At 35.9% G+C, this 10481-nt stretch overlaps 1 pseudogene; it reads left to right on the top strand.

The window, feature by feature from the left end:
• Nucleotides 1-312: 312 nt before the first annotated feature.
• LOC150095471 (uncharacterized) overlaps nt 313-10481 on the top strand; it is a 36578-nt pseudogene continuing 26409 nt past the window's right edge.

Here is a 10481-nt window from a genome sequence, read left to right as displayed (position 1 = left end):
GAACACGCTAATCCACATCCATATAATTTCACTCTCAATCATCCTAATTTGTGTGAAAATAAAGGAGAAAACGTTGACTTGCTTATCGTAGTTATTACAGCTGCATTACATTTCGACGAAAGGAATGCGATCCGCGAGACTTGGGGTGGTTATGCCAGAACCAGAGGTGCCAAACTGATATTCTTACTGGGAAGAAACTCTAATTCACCTTTACAACAAGAAAGAATCGTTGCGGAAAACAATAAGTACCACGATATTGTACAGTCTTCTTTCATCGACTCTTACAAAAACCTAACCCTTAAAAGTGTATCAATGCTCAAGTGGGTGAACGAGTTTTGCCCGAAAGTGAAATTTGTTCTTAAGGTAGATGATGATATGTTTATTAATGTTAACAGTTTAATGGACACTTTGAAGAAGAAAAGTAAAGTCTCTAAGACAATTATTGGTTTTATGGTGGTTAACAGTTCTCCGGTGCGAAACATACATAGCAAATGGTATCTAACTTATGGGCAATACAATAGAAGCGTTTTTCCTACTTATGCAGCAGGACCAAGCTACATCCTTACTGCAGATGCTGTTAAACCGCTTTTCGAGACTTCTCTTGATACACCTTATTTATATCTGGAAGATGTGTACATAACAGGAATTGTCGCTAAAAAAGCTGGAGTCAGCAGAATTGCGCAAATAGGAATGTGTATTATAAAGAAAGATTTCCATCCCTGCTTTTATAAAAGAATGATCAGCGGTCAAAAGTACAGTCCATCAGATATTAGAAATAAGTGGAAATTAGTGAATGATCCTTCTTTTAAGTGCTAATGAGAGGAATGTTTATAAATGGCTCGGTCATAACACACCTTCAGCATAATAGAATCAAAAAGAGTTGTTTTTGAATTTTTTTTTGCTTAATTGTAGAGTTCAATAAATTACTTAAATAAACTATTGTTTGTCTGATAATATTAGAACACGTAATAACGTAGCTTTTACATATTGAATATTGTGTTATTACGCAATATTATATTTTATATTTTGACTAAGCTGCTTCGTCCAGTGAAGTGTTTCCACTCTGTAATCAACGGATTCAGTTTGAATCCTGTTCTGAGCATTGATGCTCCTGAAAGCCCTGATTGGTCGTAGACAATTTTTGCATTCAGGTGTGAGACCATCGTCACTCTGCTTTCCGGATGACATGTAAAGTGAATAAAAGTACGACGCGTTTGATTTCTTGAGCAAAGGAATCTGGCTCCTTTCCTACTTATCCTAATTACTGAAATCATTTTATATTATTTCTACAACGCACAGATTGCGGAAATGAGTAAAAAACAATAATCTCCCAAGAATCTTTGATCCTTGATGCATTTAGTGATAAAAAAACTATAATGTCGAAACTACCACTGGAAGCAGTATGTCATTCAATCAATGCGTACGTACAAAATCAAATATCCTAACCATCCATAAATACAGAGGTTTTCAAAATAATGGAAACACCTACAAAATATTTGGAAAATTTTTTATTAATAAACTTTAGGCTCACTTCGGGCTGTGAGTGCAGTTGAATTCGACGTGGCGTGGAACAGACGCATGCAAGTAATGTACATAAGATAAAGGAATTGATGACCATTCTTAATGCGAAATATGTCCCAACTGCGCCAGTGATTTCGGATGGAACCTTGGAGAACCGAGTAGAGCCAAAAAAGTAGTGGATATTTGTTTGCATCATTGTAGGTTTTAGCTTCAGTTTGTCTTCCATTTGTGATCTCAAGCACGTCTTAATTTGAACCGTGTGTAATAACGTTGATTCACAACAGCTGGTTGTGCCGAAACCAGACAGCACACGTGTAGCATGTTGATGAAATTTGGGTTACTCGATAGCATTCTTCCATATTTCAATGGAATCTTTCTTACTGTCAAATATAGAGTTCAGAATATTGTCTTCTCAGAGATAAACCAGCACCATTTGTAAATTTTCAGATGCACTACATACATAAACAAGATGTGGTTGGAAAGCTAGTTTTAGTGTGAGATCACGTTACTTAAAATATTGAAACCTGTCAATGAGTCTAAGACGGGCATTGATTATCGTCACAGTTTTTTAAGGTTTTCTTAATACACAGTTCATAAACTACGTTTGCCAGTTCAAGAAAATTTTCGGATGAAATTATAGGTTTGGAAACAAGAGGCTTTTTTAAAAAATAAACTTGTTCCTAATTGCTTGAATATTCTGCCACATTTCATATGTTGATTTAGTTTTGACTTTAGACAAACATTTAGCTGGATGTATTTTGATACTAAACCAGGTGATTTAGTATCACCTGGTTTAGTATCAAATTACTAAATTATCATTTAGTAATTTGATACTAAACCATTTGATACTAAATGCTCCAAAATTGCAGCATTACTGCAGAAATCCTCTTTAGAAAATTTAAAAGTTTGATTCTGTTCGCTTCACAAATTTGTAATTTATAGTGCTCAAACTGTTTCTAGAATTTTCCTGTGACACTCAACGTACTTTATAGTGATAAGAAACGTATATATTTAATGTTTCCTCATAAATGTGAAGCGAGATTACGATGGCTTTGCTCCCTGATAGTTAACAACATCAAAAACTTTCTTTAATGTGTCTTTTAAAAGAGCAGCTTTGACTGAAAGATTTTGATGACGTAATCTAGAATAAAATTAAATCAAGGTATATCGGAATTTTGTATTTCCTTTCGTAGCAATGCAACAAAGTTTCATGTTTTGCTCTCATAGGAAGGGTGAGCACCAGCTAAGCTTATACTTAATAAATTTCAAGAAATTTATGTTTAAAACTGGCCGGGCAAACCGGCATTTTTAACATAACATAAATGTCAAGAATTAAACGGGCAAACGGCCTTGAAACTCAACATCACTGCTGACATAGATACACTGGGGCGTAGGGCTCACCACCTTATCCTATAAACCGATTAGATCAGATGATTAATAAACCCTCGACACCGCAATGCAAAAGAGGGTAAACCAAGATTAGATGAGATAAAATCAGTGTTAATTATTTTTGTTTATTGCAACACACCCTGTTTGAGAATGTGTAATTTGTAGACGATGAAGATATATAAATATGTGGGAAGGCCGAACCAAACACATCAAGAGGCCGCAGGTTTTCCATTTCAGGGTAAAGTCCTTCCTTAGCAAGTTGTAACAAATATCCTGTTACAATAACCGCGATTTCCCACTCGTAAATGGACTATATGACTTAAAAAATTCTCTGAATCTGAATAGCTGTCATAGTTTATTCTAATTAAAAAAAGCGAAAGTACAAATTGCACTCTCACAAAATTCCGACCCTATTCGATATTTCTGCCCAGCTGCTTAAAACCGTAATACATCTGTATATTGTGTCAGCTAATGCGATTTCTGAGGGATTTGCGTTCATAGTATTAAAGTATTAATAGTACGTGTGTGCACTTTATGATGTGCATATCTCTGAGGAAATGATAACGAAATGTATTGTATTGTTTGAGAGAGAGAGAGAGAGAGAGAGAGAGATTCTAATATTTGATGGAAACAGTTCGTTATTCTGATGAGAGATAGAACTATTTCGATATGCATCTGACGCACATCGTCGATTGAGTCATTCGTACTATTTGAGTCAACATTACAGTTTCACAACTACTTTGTGAAAGCGCAGTTCATTTCACTTCTGAAGATTGGAATTGTGGGATTTCGCTTCCACGAAGTCAATTATTCGAATCAGTAAATACAAGACTCCACATTTTTAGAAGATAGCTGGTTTAAAGCACAAATCATTCCTCTGTAAGACATACCATCCAGGTAAGTAAATTTGTTTTAAGACGCACAGCATTCAGTTGCAAACGCGGTCATGTTCACTAGAAAAATAGTGTAGCGAAAAAAATCATTTGTTATGGTGGATTTAACCAGAATTTAAATTAAATTTTGAGATTCTTTACAAATTATTTTTTAAATGGCATTTTACTATAAAAGATACCGAAACATTAGCTGCAGTGTTATAAACTCAACTCGAAATGGAAAACAAATAAACATAATACATCAAAACACCAACAGTAAGCAATTATCCCATTTTCTTTACAAAAGCTTATTCCAGCTTTAATGCAAATATAATTTGTGAATTCAGAAATAAGTAATTTTTGTTGATGTCTATGATCGCTATAACCGCGAATATTTTATAATATATCTTATCTAAAAATACAACGCTTTTACTTTTGATAAGTTAATATTATTTATACAATTTCCATGACCAATGTGAAATTGTAACTGCAATTTCTATGCAAATTGTATCGCACCTCATCATATGTTCTACTGCTACTCATGTGTAAGGCTTTATTTCGCGTTGCGTAATGTGTTAGAGGTCAGCTGGTCTCATACGGAGGTTGAACGGATTTTACCTCCAGAAAACGGAGGATTTCTATCCAGCAAACCTGCCAGGAGAAAATATGCAAGTTCTATACAAAGAATTCTTGTAAGCATAAAACTAACCCCTTCTCATATAATCATGGTTACAAACCATATACGTCCCCTGTATTTTTTTTCTCTCGCGATAATGAATTTTCTCCATTCAACATACACTCCACTTTCTTGTGTATATCATTATTATTCTTATTTTAATTTATATTTAATTAATTTCATGTATTACACTTAATTAATTATATTAAAAAAATTAATGCCTGCTCTCAGCTTTGTGAGCATAAATGTATCAGAAAGGGAATAATGATAATACCTTATTTCTACATATATTAGTATTTTATACATTTGCTAACAATATTTAATAATAGTTATAAGCATATAAGTTAAAGAGTATCGAATATGAAAACAATTTCTATTCCAATTGTATACTCTAATGGCACCTATAACATCTTCATATAAGCCAAACATCGGCTTCGAAGAAAGTGAACAAAATAAAAATTAAATATACTGCTAAGGTTATACGTATATCGATTGTACAGTTATATGCAATGCAAATGTGTGCGGGTATGTATTAACAATGCATATCCGCACATGTTCATGCATATGTAAATACTATGTCTAAATATTTTATACTAGTTTAACACACACACACACACACATTTTGTCGATCATTTCCTTCGTAGTGACCTCAATCGGGCGTCCGGAGCGAGCTTCATAAACGTGGTCGTAAGTCCATTGAAGATGAACTTCAATGGGATTACGACCACGTTTAAACTCACTTATCCAAAGATAAATACTGTAGTCTTTAATGCTAGTACAGAGTCCCCATGAACTGGATCTAACTCCGCTTTGATCTGCGTGGCCTCGCACTACTTTAAATAAAAGTTTTGTTTTTTTTTATTAACGCACGAAACTGCTTTTTCTCCATTTTTATGAAAAATGTGAAGACGGTCATTTTAAATATCTGCCAAACGAAATCTATGCGTCGCACGTAACTAACGTTTTGCCAGGGGTTATGAGAAAGATGATACGTGCCGACACTGGTATGAATGAACGAACTGTGTCGCCGTATATTCAAAATTTACCAAACTTTTCAAACAATCCTCGTATTAAAAATGATTATACGAAATGATTTAGTGACCACAAATATATTATTTTAATGGTGTACATCTGAGCAAACATTCTATTGCTACGCTCCCGTTTCTTAACGGCTAAAGTCGTTTTTTTTACTTGCGGATTAATATTCAGAGGGGTATCAATGAATTCAGTTCGTCAAGCTCAAAATATTTACGTAAAAATAGTATCTGTTAAGCAATACATTGCTTGGAAAGAAGTTAACGGATCACAGTGCCAGGAACAAACAGTCATGGCGCCCAAATTAATAAGATGTAGAACGTCATTTCGCCGTAGTCACTGCAGCAGTCGTAAAGGACATACTTTCCACGAGCGTACGGCAGTGATCAATGGAAATTTTCGACCATTCTTCCTATAGGCACTTAACACATAATGAGGTCCTGGACTGGTGTGGGACAGAAGTCCCCTGGCCTCAAGCGACGCTCCATTTCATCCCAAAGATGTTCAGTAGGGTGAGATAAGCGCTTTGTTGAGGCCAGACAAGTGTGTGGTGACGTTCATGTCCACAAATCACGCGGTTACAGCAGAAGGCTTATGACATGAACTGTCTTGCTGAAAGAGACAATGATCAGTTCCGTAGAGACGTCACAAAGTAGGAATCGCTGCATTGTCCAGACTGAGTTCAACATTTGTAACAGCAGAAAAGGATGCCAGAGGCCAAACCTGGAAAAACAGGACCAGAACCTGACACTGCCTCATAACCTTCCTGCTACTTAACAATAAAAGTAGTAATATTCATATTAATTTATTATCATTATCATTGTTAATAATAATTTTAGTAGTAATATTTTATTTGTTTATTTATCGATCTTTGCAATATTTACATATCTACAACAATAACGTTGAGTTACATTCCATGGTATTATTTAACAAAGTTCAGTCATGAAGGGCTGGAAAAGAATATTATTATTTTTTAAATTTCTCTTTTTATGAGTCTGATCTGTGATTTATTCTATTTTATTTAATTAATGTTTAAGGTAATTAATCAAAGATGACTCACGATTTATCAGGCAAAGATTATCACTAAAATTGGATTTTCATCATAAGAAGGCTTTTATTATACAAGCATTTCAGATATTTTGTTTAGTTGGTACACACTTGTTACCGTTAATATTTTGTTACTGTTTCAGCTAATATAGTTTCAGTTGAAATTACCGTGAAAACTAGAACTGCTTCTTCCTATCCAAAACAAGAGTAGACTAAGAGCGTGTGTTGCAACATGATAGACACGAACAGTTCCATGATGTGCAGCGAAGTATGTCCTGAAGGTTTAAAACAGTTGTACATATATGCGCGTTTTGATGTGTGTGTAAATTATGTATAGGATAAAGTAAACGAAAGGAAATTATATCATGAAGTTAGTTGGATGCTTATATTAGCAGCAAAAGAATGATGAGGAGAAGTAATCCCACTGACTTGTAAGCTACTTCTCTGAAGACAGTAGTTTTAACGATTTAGCATAACTTGTTTTTGTTAGCGTTAGTTGCTTTCGTTACTGTGTTTTATATGATATGTATATCAACTTTTCATACTGCTAGGTGTGTTGATACAATTTTCACAGATCTTTTTAATATTTTATACTGTTCAGATATTCGATATTGTTTGACAAGTTGTTGAATAGTGTGAGAAGCCCTCTCACGGCCATACAGGTAAGCCCTTTAGAGTAAAGGTTTGTGGGTAATGCAATGGGTAATATAATGGGTAATTAGTAATGCAATGATAAGTGAAAATGCGTATTTTCAGTGGTGTAGGGTGCTTGATTTTTGGTCGTGTTATACAAGATCTATCTACTGTTATGGTAAGCGTTATTGAAATAATGTCTTACTAATCATAACGTGTAATGTCATAGGTTATATAAACTCAAGATTTCGTGTTTGGCCATGAGGAGTTTGGTTATTGTGTTTGTGAAGAAAGTTATACCATAACGTAGGATTGTTTCACAAATTCCAGGCTACGTTTGTTTTATTTATTTTACGTTGGTTGGCATCCTTTGCTTGGAAGAGTTTTGCAGCAATATTGCGTAGTTTGTTATGAGAGTATTCTATATTCAGTTCATTTAAGGTGGCTGTCTTTGTGTAGACCAAGGTAATCAGCATGCGATGTTAAGGGTGTGATTTTGGAGCAGTGGCAGCTGCTATGGGTAATGCAATGGTATGTGAAAATGCACATTGTCAGTGGTGTAGGGTGCTTGATTATTGGGTTTGATATGATTAGTTTTGCATTTTAGTGTTATTTACTATTAGTAAAATGCAGTACAAGTAGGTGACTATTTTGTTTAGATAATGTTATGCTCTGAAGAGAGAGAGGTGTTAATGTACGTGTGGATTGTTAGTAATGCACTATCATCTGCTATTGATATATTTCACTTTGTATTCCCAAGTAATGAATGCCATTTATCTATATGTTGAAAAATAGCATTATTCGACGATAGTGTTGTTCCTTGGAGGACTCCATGCTATCTATATCTACGAGTAGCTGGAATACCGGATATAAGATAGTGTGATTAGCATACACTATTTGCATTTTGGATACTTTTTATGGATGGAATATAGGACCTGGTGTTAGGGTTGTGTTTGTGTGATTCGTGAAGTGTGTAAATGTTATCAGCTATAGACTGCTTGGTCTATAGCTGACACACACACACACACACACACACACACACACACACACACACACACACACACACACACACACACACACACACACACACACACACACACACACACACACACACACACACACACACACACACACACACACACACACACACACACACACACACACACACACACACACACTGTTGTCCAAACCATAAGGATCAACACTATTTCTGAAGACTATAACCGCAAATTCAAACCAAGCAATTTGTGTCAATTTGTACGACTGACGATTTAGAACAGAAAACAAGTACACATTTAAATTTTCGAATCACTCTCAAATAGGTAACGTGGTAGTACACAACAGGATAAAAGGGATACTCTATGCCAATTGTGTTTGAAGGAAGCGTTTCGTGCATGAAGACAAATTTCTGGTTATTTTGGTTATAACAGTAAAACGTAATCGACGCACCAGACCAGGTCAGCTTGCATGTCGGCGATATTCATGCACAGGTACGCGGATATCTCGATAAACTCTGACAAATCATCTGCTACAAGCAGGCCTATTCGTTCGGCTGAAGACCTGAAGACTGCATCCCTTTCCACATCTCATCGTTGAACACGTTTTCAGTGGTGTTGTACGTAAAAATTGAACAAGACACCAATGGGCTAATGTACTCTTTACTTATGAAAGTCATTTTAGTCTTTCTTCCGATTCTAGACGACACGTGATCTGAGGTGGAAGTGGTACTGCATACCATCGCAAGAATGTTCTTAAAAGAGATAGATACGGCGGTGGTGGGGCCATAGTGTGATGAGGCATTATACTTAATGGAAGCACCGAGGTACATCTGCTGGAAAGAGGGACTATGACTGGTGAACGATATTCCAACGATATTCTTCAACGTAATGTTCGATTTTTGTGGGATGCTGAAGGCGAATAATTTTTATGGATGACGATGACACACCACACGTACACAAGCAGCGCAGATTCTCTTGGAGGCCGAAACTATTAATCGAATCGGGAGGATAGCACGTTTTCCAGATCTCAGTTCAATAGAATACGTTTGTGACGCAATAGAGAGACGCATTCTGCTTGAAATTCCCCCTACAGAAAAAAACAAGGCATTATAGTTGCTCTGAAGAAAGAGTGGGCCAGTTTTCTTCAATAACGTCTGACTCACTTGGTGCTAAGTATGGTACATCGTTATAAGAGCTGCATCGCAGTTGGCCAGTGAAATGTTCCATACTGGAATGTCTCTCTGCATAGTTTTCTGTATGCACTGTACTTAATTCCTTAATCAGATCCTTAGGAAATTTGTAACTTTTGCCAAAACGATATTGTTATTTAATTTGTACGAAATTTATAATATATTTTTTCGCGTAATTCATTTACACGAAATATTGAACCGAGTAGTTGATAATATGGTGATTTAATAATAATATATTTTTAATATAGAGATAACACCGTGATTTATCTGCATAAACATAGCCATGATTTGCACTCATTATTGTGAGGTGTGTTCTGCTTGAGAGATGGTCCTTAACCAGATATGAACATTTTATTCCAAATGCATATAGTTGGTCACCAGTATGTCATGGTCAAATGCGTCAAAAGCCTTGGTTGAGTCAAGAAATATAAAGATAGCATATTGATTTTTATTGATAGCCTTTTCTACGAAGGACCTTCTAAAAATTTTATAGTCCTTTTTTTGGAGGCCGAATTGGTGTTTTGAAATGATGTAATATTTCAGTTACTTCTACTTTTGTTGTTCTGTACTTCTGTAGTCTAATCTAATGCGTGTTACTTTTTCAAAATGTTTGAGGATAATTGGTAGATTAGGTAACAAGGCTTGTTACTAGCAATGGATATGAAATAGTGGCACGTAGCCAGGATTGATGAATCGAGATTCATAGCGCCGATGGGAGACTGAGGATATGGCGCCAACCCCATGAAGCCATCGATCGTGCATATCAGATCGGAACTCTACAAGCTGGTAGTGGCTCAGTGATGGCCCTGGGGTGTCTTCAGTTTGACGTCTTTGGGAACTTTGATACATCTACCAACTACTCTCAATGCATCCCGGTACGTAGAACTCATGGCCGACCATTTACATCCATTTATGTCCATCATGCATCCCAATAGAAATGGCCCCTACCAGCAAGAAAACTGTTTTCATCTCACAGCTCCAGGCAGGCTACTGTTTGGTTCCAGGAGCATTCTGTTGAGTTCGAAATAATGAAATGGCCACCTAATAGACTTATTTAAATCTCAACAAAATATTTGAGATACCCTCGAGAAGAGTGCTCCGGCGCTTGTCCCATCATCAC

The sequence above is a fragment of the Typopeltis vanoorti genome, chromosome 20, assembly GCF_054136105.1.
Source record: "Typopeltis vanoorti isolate ZY-2024b chromosome 20, IOZ_Tvanoo_1.0, whole genome shotgun sequence".
NCBI classification, from domain to species: domain Eukaryota; kingdom Metazoa; phylum Arthropoda; class Arachnida; order Uropygi; family Thelyphonidae; genus Typopeltis; species Typopeltis vanoorti.
The sequence above is the reverse complement of the archived record's forward strand: the minus strand, read 5'-3'. Positions and strand labels throughout refer to the sequence as shown.